At 41.3% G+C, this 18,052-nt stretch overlaps 1 long non-coding RNA gene across 6 annotated transcripts in view; it reads left to right on the plus strand.

The window, feature by feature from the left end:
- The window catches only part of LOC139187200 (uncharacterized), a 59,399-nt gene that overhangs the window by 20,074 nt on the left and 21,273 nt on the right, over positions 1-18,052 (plus strand). For 4 of the 6 annotated variants that reach the window (XR_011570796.1, XR_011570801.1, XR_011570797.1 and 1 more), the window contains exon 2: positions 1-18,052. This exon is cut by the window's left edge and continues 14,305 nt beyond it; it is cut by the window's right edge. This is a non-coding gene — a long non-coding RNA (uncharacterized lncRNA). The other 2 variants (XR_011570799.1, XR_011570800.1) reach the window with 2 other exon arrangements.

Below are 18,052 nucleotides of genomic sequence, written 5' to 3' on the forward strand. Positions count from 1 at the left end.
TTTTTTTTTTCATGTTACCATAAAATTAAAGCATTTGTTTTAGAGAATTCACTACCTTTCTGGAGCTGGTTGTATATTAGTAAAGATGGAACACATTTGGAGCTCCCTGCTTTGGAGCATTTTTGTCAGTTCTTGAAAGTTCCTGTTTGCTTAGAACTGATGGATCTGGAAGCAGAGTCTTGGAAATTATGCCAGAGCAGAAGTGAAAAATGAAGATGCAATGCAAATCTTGGAGGTGGGGCCAAGGGAATCTTTGAAGCTACAGCACAGACAGAATAGAGAAGAGAGGACCCTGAAGGGAGGATTGTCCTCCTGAGGGACTGGGTAGAATGCTGGAGTAAGATTTCAGGTAGGGATAACCTGAGAGGCACTGAAGAGGAGGAACTGTCCAGGAATGTGGCTGTCTTCACAAGGCCTGCCACCTTACTCTGAGAGCGTGAACACCTGGGCAAGTGTCCCCTCATTCTCTCAAGGGCTGTTTCCTTTTGTACCACAGGTGAAAGGTGGTGATGCTCAGAGTAGGTGTTCTCTGCCAGCTGGGGCAGCAAGTTAGTCCTGGCTGTTATTTGGGAGTCGTTTCTGGAGGGACAACTCAGTGGCTTTTGTCTCAGCGCCTTTCATCTGTGAGAAGGACTCTCTATTATTGAAGACTGGGAATGACACCAGTGGAGGTAAGACACAAGCCTGATCTTGATAATCATTAAAGCCAGAAAACTGCGACACTAACATACAGTTTACCCTTTCGTATGAAAATTAGAGATAGCCAAGATTTACAGTGAAAGGACTCTCAGAATATATGCTTTAGGATAACCTGATAATTAAATTCTATATATAGAAGGTATATGAAGCAAACAAAGGTTATTCAGCAGAGAGTATGTTTAAATACAGTATCAAGTTCTCTTGATACTATTTAGGCAGATTGAGACTGACGTATATGCAGTACTAGATATAAAATAGATAACTACTTACCACCCTTATGGCAGAAAGTGAAGAGGAACTAAAAATCCTCTTGATGAAAGTGAAAGAGGAGAGTGAAAAAGTTGGTTTAAAGCTCAGCATTCAGAAAACTAAGATCATGGCATCCGGTCCCATCACTTCATGGGAAATAGATGGGGAAACAGTGGAAACAGTGTCAGACTTTATTTTGGGGGGATCCAAAATCACTGCAGATGGTGACTGCAGCCATGAAATTAAAAGACGCTTACTCCTTAGAAGGAAAGTTATGACCGACCTAGACAGCATATTAAAAAGCAGAGACATTACTTTGCCAACAAAAGTCCACCTAGTCAAGGCTATGGTTTCTCCAGTGGTCATGTATGGATGTGAGAGTAGGACTGTGAAGAAAGCTGAGTGCTGAAGAATTGATGCTTTTGAACTGTGGTGTTGGAAAAGACTCTTGAGTCCCTTGGACTCCAAGGAGATCCAACCAGTCCATCCTAAAGGAGATCAGTCCTGGGTGTTCGTTGGAAGGACTGATGTTGAAGCTGAAACTCCAGTACTTTGGCCACCTCATGCGAAGAGTTGACTCATTGGAAAAGACCCTGATGCTGGGAGGGATTGGGGGCAGGAGGAGAAGGGGACGACAGAGGATGAGATGGCTTGATGGCATCACCGACTCAATGGACATGAGTTTGGATGGACTACGGGAGTTGGTGATGGACAGGGAGGCCTGGCGATTCATGGGGTTGCAAAAAGTTGGACATGACTGAGCGACTGAACTGAACTGAACTGAAGGACCTAATGTATAGCTCAGGGAACTCTACTGAATGCTCTGTAATGACTTGTATGGGAAAAAAAATCTAAAAAGGGTGAATATATGTATATGTATACTGATTCACTTTACTGTACACCTGAAACTAACAGCATTGTAAATCAACTATACATCAATAAAAATTAGAAAAAAAGTTCTCCTGGTGCATTTAAATGTGATATACTCCACAAAGATGAAGGTAACACACAGACATTTAGGTCTCATCTCTGTGGACAGCAAGGTGTACCTTTTGTGTGAAGACACCAGACAGTGGCAGCCTCTGCATCTGGTGGCCTGGAGAGGAAGAGCCAGTAGGTGCTTTTTCAGCTGAACCATGAGAACACTGACCTGTAGAAACCCCCAAGGAGAGGCGTTGATTTCAGAAGATGCACTTTAGTTATTTGGGGTGACTTTTTTTTTGTTATCAGCATGTGTAATATATTTTAAAAACGGATCACAAATGTTGATTTGGAAAGAGTCTACTTAAATGATGGAATCAAGGATTCATCAAGAAAAGTAGAGCTCATTTTCTTTATGGAGACCACATAATATTGCTAACTCTAATGATCTTTTATGGGCTTCCCAGGTGGCTCAATGGTAAGAAATCTGCCAGCCAGTGCAGCAGACATGAGTTCAATCCCTGGGTTGGGAAGACACCCTGGAGAAGGAAATAGCAACTTCAGTATTCTTGCCTAGGAATTCCCATGGACTGAGGAGCCTGGTGGGCCACAGCCCATGAGGTCGGAAAAGAGTCAGACGTGATTTATTGACCAAACAACAACAAGAATGGTGTTTTATAATTATTGACACTTAACACATAGGAGATACAACATATCTGCTAGACAGTCTTAATAGATTCTTGCATAAATGGTAAATATGCCTTTAAATGCTGGTTTTCACACTGAGTATGAAAATTACTCACTGGTTAAGTTTATGACTGAAATACACAGTTAAGTGAACCAGCAATTCAATTTCTGTTTGGCTGAGGAAATGGCTCCCCCCTTTCTCATTAGCACATGCCTGGTTTGGAAGTGGCTGACCGTTTTCACTGTGCTCACACTGACCTAAATCATACAGCCCACACTGTCTTGATTCCTGACAGATGGAACTGCGGTATGTGTGTGTTCATGTTGTGAGTGTATGTGAGAGACAGACAGACAACAGCAAAGATGAAGAAGCGAGCGAGTCTTTAAATCATTTTCAGATTTGTTGTCATTTTCCCATTGTATGTTTTTATTTTTTAAAACCGTATTTTAGTGCTATGAATGGCTGTGTCATTTTTGTTATTCTTGTTGAGCTACAAGGAAAACATTGGCAGTTCTGACAAGATCATGAAGCCAGAAGAATTTCTTGAGGAAAATATTCTCATGTGTTTTGTAAGAACTTTCTCATTTTGTTTTCTTAGTAAAAGGACTCAACTCAATTCGCTATGAAGCTCCAATAAACATCTGTTATTTGAAGAAAAATACAGAATGAAGATTGTCTATGTAAAAATGCTCACCAGCAAATATTTGTTGAGTGTCTACTTTGGGTGACGTATTGCATCAGGTGTTCCGAGGCATCATGATGAATCGATGGATAAGACCCAGAAATGTACACATGGTGTTTCCTTTGCATTGTTTCCAAAAGGATTTACGTGAGAAATTGATGGAGTAACTGACTGCGTTTATGAGTTCTACAGTATATACATAGAGTGATACAGATAGTCTCCAATTCAGAATGGATTCAGTTGCAAAACTCTATTTGAAAATTGTCTGAGGACCAGAAAGCATTTCCCTATACCAAAAATTTTGTATAAGGTAGGTTCCTAGGCTTGTCTGTAAGAACTTCTTTAGCTTGTAGATTTAAGCCCAAATTAAGATATAAACTGAAATTATAACTCCTTTTCAGGAGTACTTCATCTGCTTTTATAACATTTAAGGGACTCAATGACCAGACCTATGCTAGAGTGTAAAGGAATCCCACTCAGATTTTGCAGGGCACCTGCCTATATAAGCAGTTTGTATTACACAAAACTGTAGGGTCAGTGCTATTCTGATGGTCAGGCTTACCTGATTATGTGGGAAAAAACGCCATTCTGGCAACAGAGCATATACATTTGCCACTTCAGCTCCATAACCCAGTCAGTTCAGCAGATCTTTGAGATGCTTTAGTCTGACTGTTAATGATTCATCATTATTCCTTGAAAAAAGCGCTATGATGACTGATTTCATTTCCTCAAGGCCTCAAAGTTAGCTCATTTCCATTGTATTATATTTTAAAGCACAATGCCTCATGCCACATGTGGGCAGATTTGTCCTCCAGACCTCACACCCATCTGCTAGGTCTTGCTCCAGTGATATTTTGGCCATAGAGGAGTTAGAGCAAGGCTTCCCAAAGGGCTCTCATTAATATCTGCAGCTTCTTTTCCTGGAAACTTTGCAGACATTCTTGTATGAGCCTAAAAGTATTAGGGAAGCAGACAGGATGATTAACTGACTGTGTTGTATGTTTCTGTCATCCTTCAGAGTCAGGGAATGTTCATGACTGGGTGAGTCTCCCTTCCTTTGGCCATGTGTTAGGAAGAGTTTTGTTCTTAAGATGTTTCAGAATTCCTCCCTCTCCCTGGTGGCTCAGATGGTGAACGACTGAGCGATTTCATTTTCTTTCTTTCCACCACCCCCGCAGGCACATACTGAAGTAAAAATTACAAGACAGCAGAATTCCCTCACGCCTGTTGATTTATGTGTCTGTCATGCTCTGCCTCCACCTAACCACAAGTAGGGGGTCTACTCACTTTCACTTCCGGGACGGGAGAGGCTGGATACCAAGGACCTTGGGCGTGTGATGGGTTATGTGTGCACCAAAAGATGTCAAGACCAAGTATATATAAGAAATGGTTAGGTATTAGCTCTCTAAACTGAGTGGAAAATATGAATGGTCCCCATAAAACTTAAAACATAACCATAAAACATAAAAAGTAGAGAAAAATTCCTTCCTCATACCCTGATAAAACTTCATGCTAAAATAATGCAATATTAAAAATTTATACATCATCCTTAGAAAATAATCTGGAGGACTCTGCGTTAAAAACAAACCAAAAAAGTCAACCAGTCTTGATCCAGTGCCTGGCTGCTGTTGCTGCTGCTAAGTCGCTTCAGTAGTGTCTGACTCTGTGCGACACCATAGACGGCAGCCCACCAGGCTCCCCTGTCCCTGGGATTCTCCAGGCAAGAAAAGTGGAGTGGGTTGCCATTTCCTTCTCCAGTGCGTGAAAGTGAAAAGTGAAAGTAGAGTTGCTCAGTCACATCCAACTCTTCGCGACCCCATGGACTGTAGCCTACCAGGCACCTCCGTCCGTGGGATATTCCAGGCAAGAGTACTGGAGTGGAGAGCCGCACAAATACAGTCATTATGGCCTCTCCCCCAAACTCCCCCTAAGAGGGCGGGAACAGAGCTGTTGTAAGAAAGGGTAGAATGACGCACGGTGCAGGTTACAGGGAATGACTCAGAGAGCAGAGTCTCCCTGAGCCACAGAAAGTTCTGGGAAATAGACCTGCTATACAACATTATTAGAATGTTATAATAATGACAGAATATATATGTTAATGACATAGGAATCCATTTTAATCCATTGTATCACAGGATGATACAATCTTTATCTTGTTGAAAGGACTTGCTTCCTTTCTCTCACCACACCTCCCTGCTTTCTTTCCCTTCTGTGTCTGTAGGGAAGTAATTGTTTCAATCAGAGTTGAGTAAGCAGTGTCATGAAATACTTAAAAAATATATATTAAATGAATAGTAAAATCTATTCTGGCTCATTTCTACGGTGAAAGAAATGAACACTTCTTGTAGCCATCAGACCACACACCATTATTTTATGACTTAGTTTAAAAATGCAGTTCAATGTAAAGATCTAAGTGGTAAAGTAAATCTATCCTAAAATTTTCATCACATCTACATTACAAAATTCAGAATTTTTAATAAATCATAAAATTGGTGAAATAGCTCACAAAGCAAGTTCTTGATCATGAATACTTCATTTTGAAGTTTTAGCATCTTGGATTGTTAAAGATAGAAATAATGCTTAATTTGAGAACAACCTCTATGTTGAATGCATATTTTGCAGTACTTGACAAAATTTCCAGCCAATACTGAGATATTTTTGATAATTATTCTTTATTTTGACTGCAGAATTTAACTGAATTGAAAAGAGGCTAATTTAATTAGTTCTTTTTCTAATAGACTTTTAAATAGAGCTGCCTACAGTGACAAAACTATGGTTTTCTGCTTTGCAAATTGATTCTCTTTAAATCTGATTGTTTATTCACTTGTTGATTCATTCATTCATAACTCTTGGAATGACCTTAAATCAAAACCAAAGCAAAATATTTAGGTGAGTTAAAGTGATTTCTCTAAGAGCTGAATTCAAAAGCTCCACACATTTATCCTTCCATCTGTCCAATCCACCTAAGGCTAGAACTTCAGAGTCCTTGATGACTGTGTATTAATAGATTATACTGTCCTTAAACAGTCTTTTCTAAATATCACTGGTCTCAGTCAACCTTTGGTAGGTGCTGAAGAAAAGACTGGACTCTATGACGAAGATTCAGAATACATTGCTGAATGAAAGCAGACCTTTTGACTTTGGCAACTAAGAGAACAGAGATGGTGGGTGAAGCCTGGTTTGGCAGCCTGAGAAGACATGGTAGGTTGTAGACCACAAACCTACAAGGAAATGGATCCCAGGGATTTCTGCAGGCCCAGCCAACAGTTCCTTTAGGAAACAGCCTGAATTTGTTCCAACTTTGAACAAACAGTCTATTGTCTCCTGAGTTTCATACCCAATGTGATGATTTTCAAAACAAATTTTTTTTTTCATCCAGGAGTTTGCTTTCAAATGAAATGGTACATAGAACCCTCGTGTATGGAGTAGCAAAAGCAATGATGCTTTGGTTGAAAGAAGGTGGAGGGCCTGGTACACAAGGGGTTTGGGACAAGACATTTCTTAAAGCTGCTCTGCCAGTCACTCACCACAGTCAAGGACCTTTAGTAATTTTCTCATGGATTATTCCATTACCTGTTCATAGACCAAATTAATTGCAAAATGTAGACTCAGGAAACCGAATGGCATGACCTATAATAATTTAATGAAAATCAGTGAATTTTGGAGATTACAAAAATAATAGTTTTATTTGCATTGTGGTTAGGGTAGTAGTTGGGCTTCCCTGGTGGCTCAGACTGTAAAGAGTCTGCCCACAATGCAGGATACCCAGATTTGATCCCTGGTTTGGGAAGATCCCCTGGAGAAGGAAATGGCAACCCACTCCAATATTCTTGCCTGGAAAATCCCATGGGCCGAGGAGCCTGGTGGGTTACAGTTCATGGGGTCGCACAGAGTTGGACACGACTAAGCGATTAACACTAGTAGTTAATTGGCAGTGCAATAAAGTCACATCAGATGTGACTTCAAATATATGTGCTCAATCAGAAAACAAAAGAAACAAAAAACTTAGAAATCCACCAAGAATTAAGTAAGATTTATATGCCGTAAACTACAAAACTCTACTAAATGAGAGGAAAGGAAACCTAAATAAACCCTAATGGAATTTTCTTGAGAAATTTGTCAAGCTAGTTCTGAAATTCATCTGGAAAAGAAAATGTATGAAACATCCAATGTCACCCTATTAGGCATTAAATGTATAGTTAAGCTTTAGTAATTAAAACAGTTCCTGGCTTAGTAATAGATTAGTGGGAGAGAATAGGGAGTTCTGAAGCTGGCCCATGATTAATGGAGATTCATACAAGATTTTGGATGGAAGTTTAAATCACTGTGGAAAAAAAAGGAATCTTCAATAAATTATGGGCAGATGACTGACTTTCCATTTGGAAAAAAAATAAATAAAATTAGAGTTTTTCCTCATACCAAAGTACGCAGTGAAAATAAACTCCAGATGGACCATGGATTTAATTGGAAAAACAAAGCTATCAAAGAAGGAGACTAAAAAAAAGTTGAAAATGGCAAAGAAAACAAGACAGTGGAAAATCACTGCTCACCCTAACACTTCTTCACTCAGGGAAATGAAACTGCCCATTGGGTTTCCAGGAAAACCAATAATGTCCAGTAGTAGTGAAGACTGGGGAGACCATACACTCTGATTTATGAGTAGCGATGGTGTGAATTGGTATGGCCTTCCAGGGAGAAACAATTTTATTGAAGCTGTTACAATTTAGAGAAGTTCCACTTAAAGACATTGGCCTCAAAGAAAGACTTGGGCATGTGCCCAGAGTTTTACATATAAGAATGTTCATTATTGCATTGTTTGTGATAGTGAAAAATTGTAAGCAGTAGGGGAGTGGTTACATAAACTAGGATACCACAGGCTATGCACATAGCAGTTACCCACACAGCAGTTACCAGGAATGAAGTAGATCTGGGTAGACTGCCAGGGAAAGAGTTCCAAGGCAGATTTTTAAGTGAATGAAACACGTTGAAGAACAATATGCATGGCATGACACCGTTTGTGTAAAAGATATCACCATATAATTACATGTTTATGGACACATATACCTTTTAGATGTATTTTAAAAGGTCTGGAAAGGTACCCAAGATTAATTATAGTGTTTTACCTCTGGTGGTTTAGTTGCTAAGTTATGTCTGACTCTTGTGACCCCATGGACTGTAGCCTGCCAGACTCCTCTGTCCATGGGATTCTCTCGGCAAGAATAGTGGAGTGGGTTGCCATTTCCTTCTCCAGGGGATCTTCCTGACCCAGGAATTGAACTCAGGTCTCCTGCATTGCAGGTAGATTCTTTACCGATTGAGCTACGAGCTCGGGAGCCAAGAATAATGTTGCTTCAGTGGTGATAGTGATGGTGGGATGGGGCTGGTAGTCAAGGAAGACATTGTATTTTGCGTATTATTATGTATATTATTTGGCATAAATTCAACAAGAATATGCTTATTGCTCATGCACTTAAGCATAATTTATTTTTAAAAAACAAGGGAAAGGGCTTTCCTGGTGGCTCAGCGGTAAAGGATCCTCCGGCCAATGCAGGAGACACAGGTTAGATCCCTGATCCCAGAAGATCCCACATGCTGTAGAGCAACTTAGCATCTGCTCCACAGCTACTGAGCCTGTGTTCTAGAGCCAGAGAGCCTCAGCTGCTGAGCCCACGAGCCTGGAGACTCCGCTACGCAACGAGAGAAGCCACAGCACTGAGAAGTCCAAGCACTACAACCACGGAGTAGCCCTGCTTGCTGAAACTATAAAAAAGCCTGGACCTCAACGAAGACCCAGCCCAGCCACACAGCCTCCCAATTAATTAATTAAATGAATGAGGAAAAGTATCAACTACTTATTATTACTTGATCAATTCAGAAAGCTACAAGTTTGAAAATTGAAATGAAATCTAGTTGAAAGAAAAAGTGTTAAAAGCCAGGTGGTGACACAAGATCCAGGAACTAATTGTGCCACGTGGAGGAGGGCAGTGATTTTGGACTGAGACATAGATAGCTGACAGTCCGCTCATCCCATGGACCTCAAGTGAGGAGAATCCAGCAGGGGTCTAAGAATAGACATCCTGGCCATTTGTCCTCAAGGCAGAGAGTTCTGGTTAGCTCTGGACTGCCTTTAATGCTTCTGGGAGAGTGAGCTGCAAGGACTTGGGACACAGTCACTTTCCTACTTAGGCATCAAACTCACAGAGTACCTGTCTCCAGCAGGTACTCTGACAAGATAAATTGTCATCCCTTTCTTTTTTCTTCCCTTATCTGCATGTTGCATGTTTTGAGAATAAGCAAATGTTTGAGAAATATTGTGTGATATATTCTTGGGTTATTTCAACTTATTTATTCATTCAGAAGGCTGCATGTTGCACAACTTCCAAGGACATAGACACACTGAACGAGGCCCCACCCCCACCCTACGTTGTGCAAATTGGGGGTCTTCAGTTTCTTGCTGCTGCTACTGCTGCTGCTAAGTCGCTTCAGTTGTGTCCGACTCTGTGAGACCCCATAGATGGCAGCCCACCAGGCTCCCCCGTCCCTGGGATTCTCCAGGCAAGAACACTGGAGTGGGTTGCCATTTCCTTCTCCAATGCATGAAAGTGAAAAGTGAAAGTGAAGTCACTCAGTCGTGTCCGACTCCTAGTGACCCCATGGACTGCAGCCTACCAGGCTCCTCCATCTTTGGGATTTTCCAGGCAAGAGTACTGGAGTGGGGTGCCATTAAGAGCAGTCTTAAATGGTTCAAGACCACAACTCTGATGACATTGATTACACACCCTAACACTGCCTTGGTTTTCCTCCCTTCTTCTCTTCCTCTTTTTACAAACACCTGGTTGGGAAATTGTTCAATCATGTTTTCTTCTGAGATGTTGGTATTCGGAGTGTTGGAAGAGGAATGCTGTAGGTGAGGGGCCTTCAGAATCGTGTTTAGGGTCATGGCAGTGTAGAGTGGAGGAAGAGGGACCTTCTCTGTGTCCAGGGAGGTGTTTGGCCGTGGGGAGATCACAGGCTTTGTTCAGATCTCAGCTCAGTTATTTACCAACTGTGTGAACTTGGGTAGATTCTGTGTCTTCTCTAAATCTGCTTTCAGCTGTCTGTGGCTTTGCATTAAACCACTCCCACTGCCCCCACATATTCCCTTGTGAGGAACCAGGATGCCATTCATTTCCTGGCATTCCCCGACCTTCTTTGCTCTCACTGGTTTTTTCCGGTTTCAGCCAGAGGGCATTTCCTTTGCCCGTCTTTCCCCAGATCACCCCAGAGACATTTCTGTTCCCTTAGTCCTCAAGCTCTTCCCCTCTCTCTGTCACCAGTTCTAGTAGCACAGTCCTGTCAGCAAACGCTGTCACCAGGTCTTAGGTTAAGAGCTTTATAGTTGGAGTCAGAACCTGGAGTGGAACTGGATCTCCCCACTTTTCATGAACACTTCTTGCTCTGGAATATTACACTGTGTTACATGGCCAGATTCTGGTGCTTTGCACTAGAAAAACACCAGAAATTCTACTCCCTCCTGGATGATGAAAACATGGATGTTTTGCTTTGTCTTTATAATGAAATGTAGATTTCCTTTGGAAACTATGTTAAAGAATGATTCTTGTTTCTTAAATTAAAATTGAAAACCTTTTTAATTAAAAAAACAACAACAACTGTATAGATTGGTTTCCTAATCTAAATGCCAAACTGTTGTTTCTTGGTCCTGTGTCCTTTAGCAGTAAATCCTCATCTCTGAATTTTTCTTTTATCAGCTTAATGCCTTATACTTTTAAGTGAGTAAAACTGTTACTTTTTTAAAGAGGGGATTATCTTAGACTGTTCAGGCTGCTATGACAAAATACCACAGATGATTAGCTTACAACAACAGAAATTCAGTTCTTGCAGTTTTGGAGGTTGGGAAGTCCAAGATCAAGGTGCCAAGATGATCATTTAGTGAAGGCCCCCTTCCTGGTTCACAGAGGATGTCTTCTTTCTGTGGACAAGCATGAACACATGCTAGAAGAGAGTAGGAATCTCTCTGGAGCCTCTTTTATAAGCTAACTAATCCCCTTCATGAGGGCTCCACTCTCAAGACTTAAGTATCTCCTAAAACTGCCATCTACTAATACACACTGGGCAATAGGATTTCAACATAGGAATTTGTGGGGTGGGGGTAGGGAAATGCAATATTCAGACCATAGCAAGAATTAAATATTATTTTGAGTGATTGTATGTCAAGGTAATGAAAATTGGAAATACAGAAAAAATACAAAGAAGAAAATAAAAATTACCCATACCTGTCACTCACTCACTATTCACATTTTGGTGATTATCTTTTTTATTTGCAAATATATAACATAGTATATATGTTATATATATAACATAGAGTGTATATATATACATATATAACATAGTATAAGCAAGCCTATGTAGTTTTTTCTGTAGTCACATATGCTTATGAGAGCTCGGCCCTAAAGAAGGCCGAGCCCCAAAAAATTTATGCTTTCAAGCTATGGTGCTGGAGAAGACTCTTGAGAGTCCCTGGGACAGCAGGAAGATTAAGCCAGTCAATTTTAAAGGAAATCGACCCTGAATATTCATTGGAAGGACTGATGCTGAAGTTGAAACTCCAATACTTCAGCCACCTAATAGGAAGAGCCAAGTGACTGGGAAAGACCCTAATGTGGGGAAAAATTGAATGCAGGAGGAGAAAGGGGTGACAGAGAATGAAATGGCTGGATATATCACCAATGCCATGGACATGAACTCGGGCAAACTCCTGGAGATGGTAAGGGACAGGGAAGCCTGGAGTGCTGTAGTCCGTGAGGTCACAAAGAGTCGAACACAACTAGGCGACTGAACAAGAACAATGTAGTGTAAACATATATTCTTTTCAATTGGGATTATAATGAGTTTTTTAAAAAAACTTCTTAATCTTATCTTTCATTTCTGAACACTGTATACATTGTTATTTTATTTTTTTTGGCTGCATCACTCTGCTTTCGGGATCTTAATTCCCTAATCAGTGTTCAAATCCATGCCCTTATCAGTGAAAGCGTGGAGTCCCAACCATTGGACTGCCATGCAATTCCCTACACCAATTCTTTTGATTATTTTTTATTTAGTACACCCTTTTCCATTTTTTCTTATAACCATATGTATCCTTATAGTTAAGGTATGTCTTTTATACCCAGCATAAGAACTTTAAAAAATGGAGTCTAGTCAACATTTTCCTTTCTTTGGAGTATTTAGTTATTTTAAAATAAATATTGATATACTTGGGCTGTATCTACCATATTACTATTTGTTTACCATTTAACTCATTGTTTTAGATTCTTTCTCCTTCTTACTTTCATTGTGTGCTAAGTGCTAAGTCACTTCAGTCGTGTCTGACTCTTGGCGACTTCATGGACCATAGCCTGCCAGGCTCCTCTGTCCATGGGATTTTCCAGGCAAGAATACTGCAGTGGGTTGCCATTCCCTTCTCCAGGGGATCTTCCCAATCCAGAGATCGGACCCAAGTCTCTTATGTCTCTGGAACTGGTAGGCAGGTTCTTTACCACTAGCGCCACCTGGGAAGCCTACTTTCATTGAGATTGATTGAAAAGTTATTATTCCAGCCCTTGTCTGCCAACCAACCAGTTTGTTATGTAGCTTCTATTACTCTGTTAGTGCTTAATCTATTTTGGTCTCCCAGGTGGCTCAGTGGTAAAAGAATCCGCCTGCCAATGCGGGAGACACAAGAGACGCTGATTCAGTCCCTGGTTCGAGAAGATCCCTTGGAGGAGGAAATGGTAACCCACACCAGGATTCTTGCCTGGAGAATCTGATGGAGAGAGGAACCTGGCAGGCTACAGTCCATAGGGTGGCAGAGTTGGACATGACTGAGCATGCTTACCTTAGCAATTACAATATGAATTTCTGACATTGGATGCCACTGTGAATTTTACTCTTACTGTTTCCTAATATGTGGACAGACTCAAGAACACTTTCACTTAATTTACCACTTTTTTGTCTTGTGCTGTTGTTGTCATACATTTTAATTCCATATATTTTCCATTATTATATTTAAAAAATTTTCAAATGTATAGAAAAGTTAAAAGAAGTTCACAGTGAATGCTCATATACCTAGCACCTAGACTTCATCATTCACATTATACAATTCTTTTTTTATCCTTATAAAATGTTTTTCTCTATTTCCAGTAATACACTTTGTCTTGAAATTAAAGCCTCAAGGTAACTGAATTTCTTCTTATTCCTACCAATAAAGAAATACTTTAAACCCTGAGTTTAAACATAGATCTATTGGCAGCTGTTGAATGAACCCTTGGGGATTATTACAGGCATGGCTTTGTCAGGCAGACAACAAAACAAATAATTCTCAGATGTAGAAACAAAGCCATGCTATCCTCCTGGAGGATGAGTTTATGAGATACCAAAGTGGTGGCTACTTGTGTGAGAATTTTCCAAAAGCTGATCTGGAGGTGTCCTGATTGCTAAAGCCGTGTGGAGAAGATTTAGTCCTGTGATTTATTGGGATAACTAGATAAAAATTAACAGAAAAGATTGCTCCAAGAGGGGTGAGTATGTTGTTGGATGTAGTCCTGTCCTTGCTTGCTGATTTTCTTTGCTTAATTAATTAATTCAGGAACCGTCTGATTGACTAATTGTATATCCTTAATTTTATAGTTGGCATTGCTGATGAGATGATGTATGTTGAATTACTGTAAGCAAAAACTTGCTTTGCTTTTGATTCCAATTCATCCTAATGAAACATGTTCATGTTTTACTGGGCTTGAGCTAAATCATTACATTAGTGGAACTGCCATCAGAGATTGCTATAAACATTTCCGTTACACTAATTGCCATGATTTAGTCCAATTCTATGAAAAAACTAAAGAGCAAAATGACCCTCTTATAGATATTTTTTTCTTAGAACATAGAAAAAATATACCCATAATTGCCTGATGACACAGTTTTTAATCTACAAAAATAGAATTTTAAAATAAAATGACGGTTGTCGTTTGACATGAAGGCGGCGTATTTGATTTTCAGATTGTTATTATTTGTGTTCCCACAGCCATGAATTGCAGTTATTGTTTGCTGTTGTCTTTTGACCTGTGGAACTGTGTTGAAGACTTAAATAAGGTCCAAAGACCAAGATTTGTATTGGGATATGAATATCCCAATATGCTATAGGAATTTATGCCATAGGAATTCTTCCTTAGATAGTTAGAACCTTTTTCGCTGGACATACAGGAACTTTTTCCTAGGTGGCTCAGTGGTAGAGAATCCTCCTGCCAATGCAGGAGATGCAAGAGCTGTGGGTTCGATCCCTGGTTGGTGGTGTTGTTTTCTTTCTGTTTGTGTGTGTGTGTTCTTATCTCTGTATTTCATGTTACAAGCTCTCCTCAGTTGTCTGATATGCTCAGGTATCTGCTCATATTTAAGAAAAAGAGGAGAAAACTTATTGGAAACTCTGAACAGCGAGATGGGCTTGCCAACTGGGAACTGCCTCTGGAGTAGGGGTTCCCAAACTTTCTCATCCATGGCTCTCCTAGAGTCTCAATAATTTATTCATGTCATCCCTAGGGACAAAGAAATGCCTAGTAGTTTTACTTATTAGGTAGTGAGGTCCAAAGAACTTACTAGTAGTTTGCATGATGAACAATAGAAATTGCTATTTCCCTTGAAATTTCAAAATAGGTTTATCTGTTTGATTGCTTGTTTATTAATTTATGTTAAATCTCTTTGCTGTGGTTGTGGGATTTAAGGGGGGGAGTTAAATTAGATATGCTTTTGCCATCTATCACATTTCCAATCAATTGTTCCTTCTCGAGAGTCTTCACATATCAGGATCTGATTGAGTGCCAAGATTTAAAAAGTGGGAAGACAAAGTCTTTGACACCAAGTAGTTCACTGTTTAATGCGCACTGAGGGGATCGACCAGGTTAATAATATGTAATCAAGCTCATGGAATGGATTGGTGGTTGCTGGAGGTGGGAATCGGGGAGGTGAAATAAATGGGTGAACTCTTCTTGTCTTTTGTTTTCTTAATTTGAATCACTTGAATATAAATGAGATGTGCACAGTGATAATCGCACATTAGCGGTGTGTGTCGGGTTTAGTGGTAGTGTGAGGTAATAGTCAGTGTTTGATGTGAGTGCTCAGATAGGCTTGTGAGAGGGGGCATTCAAAGCAGAGAGGAGCGTGTCATTTGGGCAGCCTAGGCTACCTGGAGATGTCTGGCCTTGGGTGGCTCCCTGACCCACTGGACCCCTGCCACTCTGCAGCGTCCCAGGAATTTTCCCCTTCCTAGTCTCTCAAACCTGATTCCATTCAGCTCTACACCTCTCCTGGCTTTGCTTCCTGACACCCTTTGTCCTTTGGGTGTGATACTTTCCTTGACACTCCCAGGAATACTCTTGGCTCCTTTTTTTTTTTTTTTTTTGAGTTGCTCGATAGCCGCCTGGCCACATGCTTTTGGTCCTCTGAGATATATTCTTCTCCTTCTGGGGAAGGTCAAGAACCCTGCCCTAGACTTCCATAACTCTCTGCCTTCCAGGCAGAGAAGACAAAGTTAGCACATTAACAAGGAAGCAGTGATCAGGGTGGGAGCTAGACTCCTTACAGCAATTCTCAAGGAGAGGCTAAGAGTGTATCAAGGATGGGCCGAAGCCACAGGCCAGAGAGAGAACCGTGGCTGGAAGCCAGGCATCCAGTCAGGTATCAGGGCCAGAGACAAGGCACTCTGAATTCTGGAGAACAGTTTCCTTTTTAATTGGGGCTTCCTAGGTGGTGTCGGGGAAGGCAATGGCACCCCACTCCAGTACTCTTGCTTGGAAAATCCCATGGATGGAGGAGCCTGGTGGGCTGCAGTCCATGGGATCATGAAGAGTCGGACACGACTGAGCGACTTCCTTTCACTTTTCACTCTCATGCATTGGAGAAGGAAATGGCAACCCACTCCAGTGTTCTTGCCTGGAGAATCCCAGGGACAGAAGAGCCTGGTAGGCTTCCGTTTCTGGGGTCACACAGAGTCGGACACAACTGAAGCGACTTAGCAGCAGCAGCAGGTGGTGTAGTGGTAAAGAACTCACCTGCCAATGCAGGAGATGCAGGGGATGCGGATTTTGTCCCTGGGTCAGGAAGATCCCTGGAGTAGGCAATGGCAACCCACTCCAGTATTCTTGTCTGGATAATTCCACGGACAGAGGAGCCTGGCCTGCTAAATTAGTCCAGGGGGTTGCACAGCTGGTGAAGACAGTTCAGTCCCATTAATGTAACCTGTCTGCCTAGATTCAGAGATTCCAGTGCTTTGCAAATCTGCTTATATATAAGAATTGCTCTGGGCATTCCTAGAAGGCACTCTAGGTGTTCATGAAAGTCAGTACTGGTTGTTACTCAGGGTCATGGCCTCAGGTCCCAGTGCTTTGAGCTGGTCCAGTTGCTGTCACTCCTACTTCAAGACCGAAGAGAAGGAGAATGCTCCATCTGTGTTGCACCTTAGTAGAAGTTCTAATTCGGGTTAACTGACCCCCAAATGTGACAACTCTATAGCTCAAGAATTCGTAGAGCCTGAAACTGAAAACTGAATTGATTTAGAGTTGCTTTCTTTCCAAGAGAAATTATTGACACAAGCTGCCGAGAGTATGAATAAGACCTAAGGCCATGAGAGCCTCTAACTGAGCGCTCAGGGCTGCTAGACCTCTCCAGCCTCAGGCCACTGGCTGAGTTTCACGGTGCAGAAACCTTCTTCGCTTATGCTGGATTATTTTTCAGGGGGCACCTTGTTCTCCTTGCACTGTGGCTCCTCCACCCTCTACTCCTGAGTCAGGTCCCCAGCCTGCAGCCATATGATGTTGCTGTATTTGCCTGAACTCCCCAGCCTCTCAGCTTTTATGTGAATCAGTGGGTGCACAGTTTTATGGCAGATGGAGCCCAAGACACTGCCTGACTCACCGGTAGTGAAACAGACAACTATTATACAGATACTTGTGTTTTAGGTTCAAGTTTCTACTGCAACGGCTTGCTTCCTTCCTTAGTAAAGGAATCAAAGAACATACAGGAGACTACTTTTTAAAGTAAAGGCCCTTGAAATCACATCCCAATCCCATGGAGAATTTTCTATCAGTGCTACTCTTTCCCCTTTGCTTCTGTTCGCTTTCATATTCCGGCATGCCAGATCACAAAGGACCAAGGTCAGGTTCAAATTCCTTGTTTTCTCTGCTTCAAGTCCAGTTAAGGGAAAAGGATCTTGCATACTGAGTGCATATTCCATTTTCTCACTCAGAAGTTCTCTGGAAGTAGAGCCAAAATCCAGTAGCAGAAGGCAGTTGATTTATTCTAACATATGCTTCATGTAACTTGAGATGCTGAAAAACTCCAAGAGCTGCACTGAATTGAACACAGTCAGCAAATCCCATGGTCACCCAATGCATGTAATTTAGATGAGTGGGTTAGTCAACCTGGGACTAGGTACCTTCAGGCATGAATATGGGGCTGAGTTGCCAAGATACCTTCAAGAATGTCCTATGTGTCTACTGAAGCAGGGATACAAAATTGGAAAAATGCAAATGGCTGTGGTATGTGCCCATCCTTTGATGGGCTCCTGCCAATTCAGCTGGCTCCCCTCTGAAGCCCAAGGCTGTGGCTTCCATGAAGTAAGGAAGCTGTGGAGCCGAGTAGTGATGAGAACAGGAAAACAGCATTCCCATTGCCCAGAGCTACTCTAAGTCCTTTGGAAGGAGTTGGTGTGCAGTCTAAATGGATAATAAGTTGATGAAGGGATGTGTGACATGGATAAGAACAGTCCTGATATGAACAGTCCTGATACT

This window comes from Bos indicus, chromosome 2 (assembly GCF_029378745.1).
Source record: "Bos indicus isolate NIAB-ARS_2022 breed Sahiwal x Tharparkar chromosome 2, NIAB-ARS_B.indTharparkar_mat_pri_1.0, whole genome shotgun sequence".
NCBI classification, from domain to species: Eukaryota; Metazoa; Chordata; class Mammalia; order Artiodactyla; family Bovidae; genus Bos; species Bos indicus.